Genomic DNA, 15,251 nt, shown 5'->3' with positions numbered 1-15,251 from the left:
ATGGATGTTCTTCAGAATAGATCATATTTTAGGTTGCAAAACAAGCCACAATAAACTAATAATGTCAAAATAATACAAAGTATTTTCTCATGCTACAATGTTAGAAAATTAGAAATCAACAAGAAAAAGATAAAGAAGGGGGGGATGAAACCCACATGCACCTGGCAGCAAAACAACACCCTCCTTGAACATGGGTGTGTAATAGAAGAAAACATGGGAAAAAATGTCTTTAAATAACATGAATGAAAACACAATTTATCAAAACTTCTGGGATACAAAGCCGTACTTAGAAATCAATTGATAACATTAAGTAAGTACATAAAAGGGGGAAGAAAGAATAAAAATACACACTTAGCCTAAAATTTCCAACAAATGGAAGAAGAAAAGGAGGAGAACTCTGAAAATCTTTGTTGTTGTTGTTATGTGCCGTCAAGTCGCCTGCAACTCATAGCGACCCTATGTACAACAGCCCTAAACTCCGCTCTGTCCTGTGCCAATCGCACTGTCTCTGACACTCCCATCCCAATTATCCCAGTCACTGAATCAATCCACCTCATAGAGGGCCTTCCTCTCCTGCGCCGTCCCTCCACCCTCCCAAGCATGATGTCCCTCTTCAAGGACCGGTCTCTCCTCACTACATGTCCGAAGTAAGTTAGACGGAGCCTCAGAATCCTTGCCTCCAAGGAGCCACCCGGTTTAACCCTCTCCAGGACAAATCTATTTGTTTTCCTAGCAGTCCATGGTATTCTCAGTACTCTTCTCCAGCACCACAGCTCAAAGGCATCAGTTCTCCTTCTATCCTCCTTGGTCATTGTCCAACTCTCTGATGCATAACAGGTGATTGCGAAGACTATGGCCTGTATCAGACGCACCTTAGTCTCCAGAGAGACACCACTGCTCTTCAGTACTTTGGAGTGGTCCCTAACAGCACACTTTCCCATGGCAATGCACCTTTTAATTTCCTGGCTGCTGGTGCCAAGACTGTTGACTATGGAGCCAAGCAAACTAAAGCTGTGTACAATCTCAATCTCTTCACCATCCATCCTGATGCTGCTGATTGGTCCAGTGGTGAGAATCTTTGTCTTCTTGACATTGAGCCTAAGTCCATATTGCAGGCTGCAGTCCTTGACACTCTGCAGCAGGTGCTTCAGGTCCTCATCAGTTTCAGCAAGCAGGGTTGTGTCATCCGCATAATGCAGATTAAAAGAAAGAAAATTATACAAATTAGGGCAGAGAGAAATGGAATAGAAAACAGAAAAACAATTGTTGTCAACAAAACTAAGAGTTGACTCTGAAAGGATCAATAACATCAATAAGCTACAGGCAACACTAACAAAGGAAAAGATACAATCAGAACAAGAAATTAAAGGAATGATGTCACAACAGAACCAACTGAAATAAAAATATTAACAACAGAATTTTACTAAAAAAAACTATACCCAAAACACAGATAAGGAAAATAAGAAAGCAGTATGATTTACAATGTTGTTTTTGTGTGCCATCAAATCACCCATGACACATAGTGACCCTCTGTACAATAGCTCTGAACCCTACCCTATCCTGAGCCAGTCTCACTGACTCTGATGTACTTAATCCTATTGCCCCAGTTATTGTATCAATCCATCTATCTAGGATCTTCATCTCCTGCACTGTCCCTCTACCTTTCCAAACACGATGTCCTTTTCCAAGGACTGAACATTCACTCCTGGCCACATGCCCAAAGAATATGAGACGGAACTTCAAAATCCTTGGTTCCACAGAGGAACTTGATTTCACTCTCTCCAAAACAGACAGACAGACAGACAGACTTACTTGTTCCCTGGCAATCCATGACATATTCAATATTCTCCTCTAGCAACTCAAAGGCATCAATTTTTCTTCTGTAATCGTTGTTCAGCTCTCTGATGTTCTCAGGAGCACCTTGGGCTCTAGACTGACATCATTGCTCTTTAGCACTTTGGAGAGGTCTCTAACAGCAGATTTCCCTAATGCAATTCATTTTTTTTTATTATTTCCTGACTAATGGTGACAAGAGCATTGATTCTGAGGCAAAGCAAACGAAAATTTTTAATAAATTCAATGTCTTCTCTATCCATCATTGTGCTGCCAAATGTCCCAATGTTGCAAATCTTTGTCTTCTGGATAATAAGATTCAATCCATATTGAAGACCACAGTCCTTAATGTGCTGCAGGAAATGCTTTAGGTTCTCCTCCATTTCTGCAAGCAAGTTTGTATTATCTACATAAGCAGTTTGTTGATGAGTCTTCCTTCAATCCTGATTCCACATTCTTCTTCATAAATTCCAGTTTTCTGAATAATCTATTCCATATACAAACTGAAAATATATGGAAACAGGCTGAACCCTCCCTTATGCACTCCCTTCCTAATTTGGACCATGTTGTGTTTCCTTGCTCTGTTCTGCTTCCTGGTCCAAGTATAGGTTTCACATGAGCACCATTGAGAGTTCTGGGATTCCCATTCTTTTCAAGGCTAGCCAAAATTTATTGTGATCTACAGTCAAATGACTTAGCATAGTCAATAAAGCACAAATAGACCTTTCTCTGGTACTCAGCCAAGGTTCATGTGACATTGGCAATAATCTTTCTAGCACCACAACCTCTTATACAACCAACTTGTATTTCTAGTAGTGCTCTGTTAATGTAGTAATCCAGTAAATTTTTTAATTATCATCAACAGGATTTTGCTTATGTGTGATACTTTTTGATAATTTCCACACTCTGTTGAATCACAATTTTTTGTTACAGAAATAAATGTGGTTTTCTTCTAGTCAGTTGGCCAGGTACTTGTCCTCCAGATTTCTTAGTACAACCTGGTGAGTACATCCAGTGTAACTTTTCTTTCTTGGAATATGTCAATTAGTGTGCCATTAATATCAGGGGTCTTGTTTTTTATCAATTCATTCAGAGAAGCTTGAACTTACTCCTTCATCACCATTGTCTCTATTACAGCCAACCACAAATTAAGATACTTAGGAACAAACCTAACTAAATTGAGGTTGTTAACATTTACAGCTTGCTCAGCTCTACAGTCAACAATTTGGGCACCAGCAGTCAGGAAATAAAAAGACAAATTGCATTAAGTAAATCCACTGTCAGGGACCTTTCTAGAGTACTGAGAATCAATGACGTCAGTCTAGAGACTAAGGTGTTCCTGATGCAGTCCATGGTCTTTGCAATTACTTGTTATGCATCAGAAAGCTAGATAATGACTAAGGATAATAAAAGAAAAATCAATACCTTTGAATTGTGGTTTTGGAGAAGACTTGAACATACCATGGGCTGCCAAGAAAATACCATGGGCTGTCCTGAAGAGAGTGAAACCAAATTTCTCCTTTTGAAGCTCTGTCTTCCATACTTTGGGCATGTAACAAGGAAAGACCAATCCTTGGAGAAGGCTATCATACTTGGAAGGGTGTAGGGATAGTGCAGTAGAGGAAGATCTCAATGAATTGGATTAATACTATAGTTACAGCAATGGGGGTAAGTGTATCGGAGTCAATGAAAATGGCTCAGGACAAGACAGACTTCAGACTGCATAGGGCCACTATGAGTCACAGGTGACTTGATGGCACATAATAACAAAAAGAAAGGCACAAAAGACCTTTAAAAAGAAAACTACAAGACACTTCTCCAAGAAATGGTAAAAACCTAAATAAATGGGAAAATGTAGGGTGACCCAACTGAGGGTGAAAACTACAGAACAATATCACTGATTTCACAGGCAAGCAAGATTCTACTGAAGATTATCCAAAAATGACTGGAACAACACATCAGAAGAGAACTGCCAGAAATCCAGGCTGGGTTTAGAAGGGGTCGTGGTACTAGGGATATTGTAGCTGATGTTAGATGGATCTTAGCTGAAAGCAGAGAATACCAGAAGAATGTCTATCTGTGTTTCATTGATTATGCAAAGGCATTTGACTGTGTGGATCATAACAAACTGTGGCTGACTCTGAGAAGAATGGGAATCCCAGAACATTTAATCGTGCTCATGCGAAACCTATACTTGGAGCAAGAGGCAGTCATCAGAACAGAGCAGGGCAACATTGCATGGTTCAAAATTGGGAAGGTTGTACACCAGGGATGTGTCTTATCTCCACACATTTTCAACCTGTATGCAGAGCAGATTATCCGAGAGGCTACGCTCTATGAGGAGAAGTGTGGCATTACGATTGGTGGAAGATCTATCAACAATCTGCGTTATGCAGATGACACAACCCTGCTCGCTGAAACTGAGGAGGACCTCATGCACTTGCTGCGAAGGGTCAAGGACTGCCGCCTTCAGTATGGACTGAGGCTCAATGTCAAGAAGACAAAGATTCTTACCACTGAACCGATCGGTAGCATCAGGATGGATGGCGAAGAGATTGAGATTGTTCACAGCTTCAGTTTGCTTGGCTCTACGGTCAACCCTCTTGGCACCAGCAGCCAGGAAATTAAAAAACGCATTGCGATGGGAAAGTCTGCTGTTAGGGACCTTTCTAAAGTACTCAAGTGCAATGGTGTCTCTCTGGAGACTGAAGTGTGACAGATACAGGCCATGGTTTTTGCAATCACTTGTTATGCATCAGAGAGTTGGACAATGACCAGGGAGGATAGAAAGAGAATTGACGCCTTTGAGCTGTGGTGCTGGAGAAGAGTATTGAATATACCATGGACTGCCAAGAAAACAAACAGATTCATCCGAGAGAGGGTTAAACCAGGATACTGCTTGGAGGCAAGGATTCTGGGGCTTCGTCTGACATACTTTGGACATGTTGTAAGGAGAGACAGGTCCTTGGAGAGGGACATCATGCTTGGTAGGGTAGAGGAACAGCGCAGGAGGGGAAGACCCTCTATGAGGTGGATTGATTCAGTCACTGGGGTAATCGGGATGGGTGTGTCAGAGGCAATGCGATTGGCACAGGATAGAGCAGGGTTTAGGGCTGTTGTGCATAGGGTCTCTATGAGTCGCAAACGACTCAATGGTACATAACAACAGCAACAACAGTTATCAATAGGAAGACTCAATATAATGAAAATGATAATCCTACCAAAAGCAATCTACATGTTTAACTCAATCCCAATACAGATACCAAACTCAGTTTTCAAAGACATAGAAAATGCAGCTGACAAGTTTATTTGGACAGGAAAGAGACTCCCAAAAAGCAAAGCATTTCTGAAAAAATAAGAATGAAAAAAAAGGTATTTCAGTCCTTGATCTCAAAACCTATTATGCAGCTGTAATAACCGAAACAGAATGGTACAGCTACAATCACAGTCACATAACCCAAGGGCACAGAATCAAGAACCCAAAAGTCAACTCATCTATCCATGGTCAACGGATATCCAACATGGAAATAAAACTTATCAAATGGGGAAATGACAACCCCTTTAATAACTGATAGGGCAGAACTGGACTGCTACTTGCAAAAAGCTAAAGCAGGATTCACATCTCTCACTACACACAAAAATCAACTCAAGGTGGATCAGAAACCTAGAGGTAAAACACAGAACCATAAAGATCATAAGAGACAAAGTGAGAACAAACATAGAAGTCCTCACCTATTCATATAAAGAGTTTGACAAATATAGCCAGAAATACATAACCAGCATAGGATAAAAATTGATAAATGTCTGTTCATATCCTGTGCCCATTTTTCTATTGGATTATTTACCTTTATCTTGTTGTGGTGCTCAAGTATTTTATAAGTTGTGGATATAAGTCCCTTATCTGATATGTCATTACCAAATACATTTTCCCAGTCTGTGGCTTCCCTTTTAACTCTGGTGGAGAAGTTTTTGCATGTGCATAGGGATTTGATTCTTAAAAGGTCCCATTCATCTATTTTATCTTCTCCTGGTTGTAGGTTATTCAGGATGCCTGGAAGACTGTTTATGTTGTCAATTAGGACTTATAGCGTTCTTTCAAGCTTTTCTTCATTTCTCCAAATTCGTAGGGTTTCCAGAGGCAAGCTATTTCGGAAGTGGATGCTACCCTGCTTGTTTTAATCAGGGAGCTCCACCAAACACTGTTCACCATGGGTAACCATTATCTCATGTGACACATCAGTGTCACAGTGTTCAGCATCACAGCAACCATGAGTTACCTCTGTACAGCAAATGGACAGACCAGTGCTATGCAAATTAGAAGAATGTGTGACCAAAATATATTCCTTTTAAACAGTTCCTTGCTTAATCTGTTTCTTGTGATTATTTTTTGCTGATACTGAGATCCTTCTTCTTGGGTACATTTTCTCCTCTTTCTTCACTAGTGAGATAAAAGGTATTACAAGCCAAACCCTAGGAGAAACTCCCCTTCTATTCCACTATGGCTGTGATGTGATGTAATTAAGGAGTTTTGCTTTCACCTCTGCCTCTCCTACAATTATTTGATTTATCATATCATGGATAATAGATCTTTTTGTTATTGGTTTTTGTTATTGTGCGGTGTTGAAACAGAATGAACTCATAGCTGATCCTGCAGCAGATTTCCAGAGGCCATTAATCGCATGGGAAAAGATTGCCCAACATTCTCCTGTGGAATAGCTGGTGAATTCAAACCTCATGCTTTGGGGATCATAGTGCAACTTCTTACCACAAGTCCACAAGAGCTGTCTATTTTGTTATTACATGCATGTATTTGGGGTAAATCCATGACAACATCATATGCCATTAATTGTTATTGTTGACCACTGTTATCAAGTTGGCACTGACTTAAAGTGACCCTACGCATAACAGTGAAATCTTTCCCTATCTTGCTCCATTTTCACAAATCTTAGAGGTGTATAAGCCCATTTTGGTGGCCACTGCATCAATCCATCTCCTTGAGGAGATGGATTCTAATAATGATATAGTTTTTCAAAGACTCCTGAAAACATGCCCAAATTGTAAAGGTGAATTTTCCCCATCCTTGCTTCTAAGGAACACTCTGACTTCTTCCAAGTTATATTTGTTTGCTTTTTTACAAGTTCCTGGTTTATTCAATACACTTCAACAAACCTACAATTCAAAGGCATTTCAGTTTTCCTTATTCATTGTTCAAGTTTCAGATGCATACAAAGAAATTGAAAATACCATGGTTTGAGTCAAGTGTACCTTAGCTGTCAGAGCGACATCCTTGTTCTCTAATACTTCAAAGAGGTCCTGGACAGCAGACCTGCCTAATTAAATATGTCATTTTTATTTTTTTTGTCTGAAAGAGATGACTCAATTTATTATTTTGAATTTGACTCCATCATTCCTGCTCCAGGCTCCAGCATTGCTAGGAAGTGCCACCTCCCACCCTGAGAACAGTCATGCCCATAAGCATGAAGGAGATAAACTAGTCAGGGCTCTTCAGAATAGTCAGGGCTGCACAATCATCAAACAAGGAAACTACAAGAAGGGCTCAGTAACTGCACAGTAACTGTGTGAGATGTTGCAAAATGCCTAAGTCTCCAAATTCCTGGGCTGGCACATGGTACCAGATAAGTAAGGTCAACAAAACAGTGAGCAGGCTTCACTTTCTACACTTTCTTCACATCAATCACCATGTGAAGGGGCTCCAACAGGCTGGCAATGCCCAGGATCCATGTAGTTCAGATGCTCGATGCTCTTGCCATGGCTCTGCCTCTGGCAGCTTTGGCCTCGTCCTCTATTTCATCTAGGAAACGTTCCTGTGACACTGAGTAGAAGGTGTAACCATCAATAGCAAGCACTAGGGCCCCAATGCCCAGGCCTGTCATGATGTTCCGGGTCTGCCGCTGTGGCAGTGTCTTCTGCCACTGGGTGAGTTGCAACTACTACATGAATTGCAGCTGCATGGAAGTCACTTTCTCCCCTACTTGGATCATTGTGGTGAGCCACTGGGCCCTTTCCACTCTTAGTATTTAGAGGGTCTCCTGCTCCAGGCGCCCCCATGTTGCTGCTACAACTTTTGCAGTCCAAAGCCACCTCTATTATTTTTTTATAAAACCATTTTTATTCTTGACTTCTACTTCCATGTGTGTTGAGTGTGGATATAAGTAAAAGGAAGTCTTTAACAACTTCAGTCTTTTCTCTGTTTATCATGATGTGTCCAATTGGTTCAGTTGCGAAGATTTTTGTTTTCTTTGTTATAGTGAAGACTATAGTTTGTGAACTTTTTCTATACATATTCAAGTCCTTTTCACTTTTCAGCAGGCAAACAGAATAATGTATGTTGCTGATAAGTCTTCTCCCAATTCTGGTGCCACATTCTTCTTTATGTGGTCTAGAATATCAAATTAATGCCCACCATACAGACTGTCCAGATCAGATATAGGGGAAAAATACACCTGAGCAAAACTTTCTTGATTTTAAGTCATGCAGTATCCACTGTTCTGTTCAAACTACTGCTTCATGGTTTACATAATAAGTTCCACATGAGTACAATTAAGTATTCTGGAATTCCCATTCTTTGCAATGTTGTCTATATTCTATTGTGAGCTACAAAGCCAAATGCCTTTTCATGTCAATAAAATGTAAGTAAACGTCTTTCTAGTATTCTATGCTTTCAGCCAAGATCTATCCAAAACTATAACTTTTTTTTCTGTAGATTTTTCTGAATCTAGCCTTGATTTTCAACAATTCCTTGTAGATATATTGGTCCAGATGTTCTTTACTTATCTTCAGGAAAATTTTACTTGTGTTCAGATGATACTGTTCGGTAATTTCTGAATTCTCATGGGTTACCATCCTTTTAAATAGTCACAGTACAGATTACTTCTATTTGACTGACCTGGTAGCTACCTTCCAAACTTCTTGGCATAGATGATTAAGCATGTTCAGGGTTCCATCTGTTTGCCCAAATGCTTTCCTTGGTATTCTGTCAATTTTTGAAGTAATTTTATCACTGTCTTCAGTGCAGCCTGCCTTTCTTTACTCAGTGCAATTTTCTGAAGCGATTCAGCACAAGCAAACTCCTTTTTTTTTGGTACAGTAATTCTGTGCATTCCTGCATCATTCAATATTTTGCCCACAGAACCCTTCAGTCTTATAACTTGAGGCTTTGATCTTTTCTTCTGTTTTGTTTAGAGAAAGGCACAGTGTGTTCTTCTCTTTTGCTTTCTAATTGTAGGTCTTTGCAGATTTTATTACATAATTTTGCCTACCATCTCCAAATGCCTTTTAAAATCTTCTGTTCTGTACTCTTATTTCATTATTTTATCTATTTGCATTTTAGTTTCTCTACATTCTAGAGAAAGCTTCAAAGTCTCTTCTGACATCTTCTTTGGTCTTTTCATTCTTTCTCATTTTTTTTCTTTCTCATGTATGATGTTCTTGATGTTATCCCACTACTTGTCTGGTCTACTCATAAGTGTTCAATGCATTAATTATTTTCTCCCCTTTTTTAATGCTACTTTACTTACAAAGTTCATATTCATTGTTTTTCAAACCCAATCTTTCCCCTTTCCTTTACCCACCCCTTCCTCTAAACATCAAATTGTGTGACCCTATGATTAAGCCTCCCTCCCTCATCCCTTCACCCTGCTTTTCCTTACCTCTCTGCTCCCCCCACCTTGGATCCTCATACTAAATAATGGTTTTATACAGTATTTGTCTTTATGAGACTGAGTTCACTTAGAATAATGCTCTCTAGTCCCTCTCAAATTAGGTGTAACTTATAAAATCATTACTCTTGCGTGCTGCATAGTATTCCATTGTGTGAATGTACCATGATTTCTCAAGACATTTCATTGTGGTTGGGTATCTGGGTTGTTTCCATGTTCTTGCCATGGTAATACTGCTATGAACGTTGGTATACAAGTCTCTGTTTGTACAAGTATGTGCCTCAGTTCTCGTTTTCTCAGGAATAGACTCTGAATATTGCACTAGAGTGCTGAGAAGCCAAAGTAAAGGGAAGAACTCAAGAAGTCAAGGAGTTGAATAGCAGATTTCAAAGGGCAGCAAGAGAAGACAAAACAAGGTATTATAATGAAATGTGCAAAGAACTGGAGTCCAAAATTCAAAAGGCCCATACTCTTTCAGCATTTCTTAACCTGAAGGAATTAAAGAACAAATTCAAGCCTCGAGTCACAATATTTAAGGATAATAAGTATGGAATATTGATTTATCCAGGAAGTTTTACAAGATGAAAGGAGTATATTGAGTCACTGTACCAAAAAGAAATGACTGACACAGAAGAATTTCAAGAAACAATATATGATCAAGAGGCAATGGTGATGAGGAAGGAAGTTCAGGCTGCTCTGAAGGACTTGGCAAATAATAAAGGCCAGAAATCGATAGAATACCAGTTGACATATTTCAACAAACAGATGCTGCCTTGAACGTGCACACCAGGTTGTGCCAAGAAATCTGGAGGACGACTACCTAGCCAACTGAGTGGAAGAGATCCATATGTATTCCTATTCCAAAAAAAGGTGACCCAACAGAGTGTGGAAATAATTGTATAATATTCATATCAGACACTTGAAAATCCTGCTGATGATTATCCATAAACAACTGGAACTGTACATTGACAAAGAACAACCAGAAATAAGAGATTGGTTTAAAAAGAGGCCGTAGCACTAGAGACATCCGACACTGGCAAAAAGAAAAAAGTACCAGAGGGATATCTATCTGTGTTTTATTGACTATGCAAAAGTATTTGACTGTGTGAATCACAACAAATTGTGGCTAGCTTTGAGGAAAATGGGAATCCCAGAACACTTAATTGTGCTTGTTGTTGTTGTTGTTATGTGCCATCAAGTCGCTTGCGACTCATAGCGACCCTATGTACAACAGTTCTAAACTCTGCTCTGTCCTGTGCCAATCTCATTACCTTTGACACACTTATCCCATTTGCCCCTGTCACCGAATCAATCCACCTCCCAGAGGGCCTACCCCTCTTGCGCCTCCCTTCCACCATCCCAAGCATGATGTCCCTCTCCAAAGACCGGTCTGTCCTTACAACATGACCAAAGTATGTCAGGTAAAGCCTTAGAATTCTTGCCTCCAAGGAGCAGTCTGATTTAACCCTCTCCAGGATGAATCTGTTTGTTCTCTTAGCAGTCCATGGCACCTTCAGCACTCTTCTCCAACACCAAAGCTCAAAAGCATCAATTCTCCTTCTATCCTCCTTAGTCATTGTCCAGCTCTCTGATGCATAACAAGTGATTGCAAAGACCATGGCCTGTACCAGATGCACCTTTGTCTCCAGAGACACACCGTTGAGGTCCCTAACAGCAGACTTTCCCATGGCAATATGTCTTTCAATTTCCTGGCTGCTAGTGCCAAGAGTGTTGATTGTGGAGCCAAGCAGACTAAAGCTGTGAACAATCTCAATCTCTTCACCATCCATCCTGATGCTGCCAATTGGTCCAGTGGTGAGAATCTTTGTCTTCTTGACATTGAGCCTCAATCCATATTGAAGGCTGCAGTCCCTGACCCTCTGCAGCAAGCGCTTCAGGTCCTCCTAAGTTTCAGCAAGCAGGGTTGTGTCATCTGCATAACGCAGATTGTTTATGGATCTTCCACCAACCCTGATGTCACATCTCTCCTTATAGAGTCCAGCCTCCCAGATGATCTGTTCTGCATACAGGTTGAAAAGGTATGGAGATAGAACACATCCCTGGTGTACGCCCTTCCCAATTTTGAACCATGCAGTGTTTCCTTGCTCTGTTCTGACAACTGCCTCTTGGTTCAAGTATAAGTTTCACATTAGCATGATCAAGTGTTCTGGGATTCCCATTCTTCTCAGAGTCAGCCACAGTTTGTTAAGATCCACAATTATACTTGGACCAAGAAGCAGTCCTCAGAACAGATCATAGAAACACTGAATGGTTTCCATCTCTCTTATTGTCAGTGATTTGGAACATTTCTTCATGTGTCTATTGGCCATCTGAATATTCTCCTTTGTGGAAACTCTTTCCATGTCTCTTGCTCATTTTGTAATTGGATTACCAGTCTTGTTCTTCTGGAGGCCCAGTAGTCTTCTGTAAATGTCTGTATGAGACCATTGTCTGAGATGGTATTACCAAATGTCTGCTCCAGTTAGTAGGTTTCCTTTTCTCCCTGTTAGAAAAAGGTTTTGATGAATGCAAAGATTTACTCTTTAGAAGGTCTCTTTCATCACTTTTATCCTCTTCAGATTGTGCATTTCTGGCTGTATTTGGCAGTCTCTTTAAACCGTAGACTAGGCCTACTAAGCTTGATCCCCATTTGTCTCTTACGAACTTTATGGTTTGGAGCTTGTATATAGAGGTTCTCAGATCAGCCTTCTGTTGCAGAAAGCTAAGAAAATTATTTCCTCTGCTTGAAGTTCGGTATACTAAAGTCTATTGTCCTGTTTTGTCCCTGGTATGGCCCTGAAGCCAAAGAGGCAAGGACCCTCAGATGGAGGGACCTATAACCCCAGGGACACCTCAGTCTCGTCTCCCCACAAGCGATGGAGAGTGCTTACTCTTGGCACAGAGCCTCACCACCCTCTCCTTTTCTCCTGAAACTTAGAGTCCCACATCAAATATACTCTTGAAATGATCTCTAAATTCATATGGGATAAACTCAATATTATAATAGCTTTCATGTATTTGTTCTCATTTTTCCAGCTTAAATTTGAACTATTATATTGGTGGTATGTTCCACAGTTAATCCCACACCTTGTTCTAATTAATGATAGATATTGCGCTTTTTCATGCTTGGTAAGGTTGAAGAGTCTGTGAAAGAGAAGAAGACCCTCAACCTGATGGATTGACACAGTGACTGCCAAAAATGGGCTCAGTTTGTCAGAAAGTGTGAAGATGGCACAGGGTTACACAGGGTTCTCATCTGTTGTTGGTAGAGTCTCTATGAATTGTGTTAGAGTTGATGACACCTAGCAACAACAACCAGCTTTTCCCACAAAGGTAGTGAATTTGATTCCTGTGTACTCTATTAAGAAATTTCTGTGTGAATAGTCTTCATTTGTGCTTTTTAAGAAAGTATTTGGGGAAAGCTAGTCAGCACCTCTGGAGACCTGAGAAGTTGCCTGCTTGTCTTCCTGACTGTGTCGCCCCTCTCAGAGCTGTTCAAGTACATTGAAGAGAACCAGGATCGTTATGTCAAGAAGCTTGCAGAATGGGTGTCTATCAAGAGCGTGTCCGCGTGGCCCGAGAAGCGAAGCAAGATCCGCAGGATGATGGAAGTGGCAGCTGCGGACATCACCCAGCTTGGCGGCTCTGTGGAGCTGGTAGACATCGGGAAGCAGACGCTCCCTGACGGCTCTGAGATCCCCCTTCCTCCCGTGCTGTTGGGCACGCTGGGCTCTGACCCCAAAAAGAAGATTGTCTGAATCTACGGGCACCTAGATGTTCAGTCTGCCGCCCTGGAGGACGGCTGGGACAGTGAACCCTTCACCCTGGAGGAGCGAGACAGGAAGCTATATGGGAGAGGCTCCACAGACGACAAGGGACCAGTGGCCGCCTGGACGAAAGCACTGGAAGCCTTCCAGAAGACAAACCAAGAGATCCTGGTCAACGTGCGCTTCTGCCTGGAGGGCATGGAGGAGTCAGGCTCAGAAGGCCTGGACCAGCTCATCTTTAGCTGCAAGGACACCTTCTTCAAGGACGTGAACTATGTCTACATCTCTGACAACTACTGGCTGGGCAAGCAAAAGCCCTGTGTCACCTACGGCCTCCGAGGCATCTGCTACTTCTTCATTGAGGTGGAGTGCAGTGACAAGGATCTCCATTTAGGCATGTACGGGGGCTCGGTGCATGAGGCCATGACTGACCTCATCAGCCTGATGGGCTGTCTCGTGGACCAGAAGGGGAAGATCCTTATCCCCGGTATCAACTAGGTGGTGGCGCCCGTGACAGACGAGGAGCTGGGGCTGTATGAGGACATTGACTTTGACGTAGAGGAGTACGCCAAGGATGTTGGAGCTGAGACACTCCTGCACAGCTGCAAGAGAGACGTCCTGATGCATCGCTGGAGGTACCCATCCCTGTCCCTGCATGGCATCGAGGGTGCCTTCTCGGGGTCTGGAGCAAAACCCGTCATCCCCCGGAAGGTGGTGGGCAAGTTCTCCATCCGCTTGGTGCCACACATGACGCCGGAGGTGGTCAGCCAGCAGGTAACCAGCTACCTGACCCAGAAGTTCACTGACCTGCAGAGCCCCAACAAGTTCAAGGTGTACATGGGCCACAGCAGAAAGCCCTGGGTGTCGGACTTCAACCACCAGCACTACCTGGCTGGGAGGCAGGCCCTGAAGACAGTGTTTGGCGTGGAGCCGGACCTGACTCGGGAAGGCGGCAGCATCCCCGTGACCCTGACGTTCCAGGAGGCCACCGGCAAGAACGTCATGCTGCTGCCTCTGGGCTCTGCCGACGACGGGGCTCACTCTCAGAACGAGAAGCTCAACAGGCGCAACTACATTGAAGGAACAAAGATGCTGGGCGCCTACCTGTACAAAGTGTCCCAGCTGGGGGACCGAGGGCCAGTGTCTGGGGCGCCACGGCTGGTGGACAGCACTCTGTCCTGCCCTCTACATGCTCCTCTTGCTGAGTGTGCCCCAGTGTCCTGCACTGGCCAACATGAACTGGCATCAGTGTAGATTGCTAAGGCAGGGGTTCACCGCTGATCAGTTCTCAGAGTTGCTGCTGTGGCATGGCGCAGCCCTAAAGCTTAAGTCCTTCTGCAGAAGGTTCTGGCACCAGACTGGAGACATAGCGTGCCGTTCCTACTCAGCTGCTCCCTTCTCCCCTTTCACACCTGCTTCTGGATAACTCTCACCCAGATGCTTGTGAAGGTTTCAGTGTTTGGGGAGGGTGTGGCCTCCAGAGGCAGCCCTGGACTCCCAGAAGGACCTGGGTCTTGGCTCCGAGTGGGGCTGGGCAGTTTCCCATCTTTTCTTACCCCCTCAATACTAGAGCCAAATGAGATGTTGATTTTGTCCCAATCTGTGCTGTTAAATAAAGACCAACAACTGACGTTGTAAAAAAAAAAAAAAAGAATTTGCTATTTAAGCTGTTGTTGTTAGATCCCATTGAATCAAATGTTAACTCTTAGCTACCTTATAAACAACAGATCTGAACACTGCCTTATTCTGTACCATCCTCAACTTGAGCCCATTGTTGTAGTTATTGTGTTAATTCATCTTCTTTAGGGTCTTCCTCCTTTGTTAACCCTCCACCTTCCCAAGCATGATGTTTTCTCCAAGGATAAAGTTCTGTCATGTGATCTCTGGCCTCATTTCTATCACCAATACCATAGTTTCCAACTAGTAATCTTTCCTCTTTATTTTCACCTCTTCCATTCTAATCTCCATGTAC

The 15,251-nt window shown here is 42.3% G+C and overlaps 2 pseudogenes; one reads left to right on the top strand and one right to left on the bottom strand.

Moving 5' to 3' along the window:
- Positions 1 to 7,580: 7,580 nt before the first annotated feature.
- LOC102872823 lies at positions 7,581 to 7,902 on the bottom strand (annotated as a pseudogene).
- Positions 7,903 to 8,613: 711 nt separating this feature from the next.
- LOC102872418 lies at positions 8,614 to 14,533 on the top strand (annotated as a pseudogene).
- Positions 14,534 to 15,251: the final 718 nt, after the last annotated feature.

This window comes from Elephantulus edwardii, unplaced genomic scaffold (genome assembly GCF_000299155.1).
Source record: "Elephantulus edwardii isolate Elephantulus edwardi_28Jun2011 unplaced genomic scaffold, EleEdw1.0 scaffold00358, whole genome shotgun sequence".
In the NCBI taxonomy this organism is placed as follows: domain Eukaryota; kingdom Metazoa; phylum Chordata; class Mammalia; order Macroscelidea; family Macroscelididae; genus Elephantulus; species Elephantulus edwardii.
This window is presented reverse-complemented; position numbering and strand designations above follow the sequence as displayed.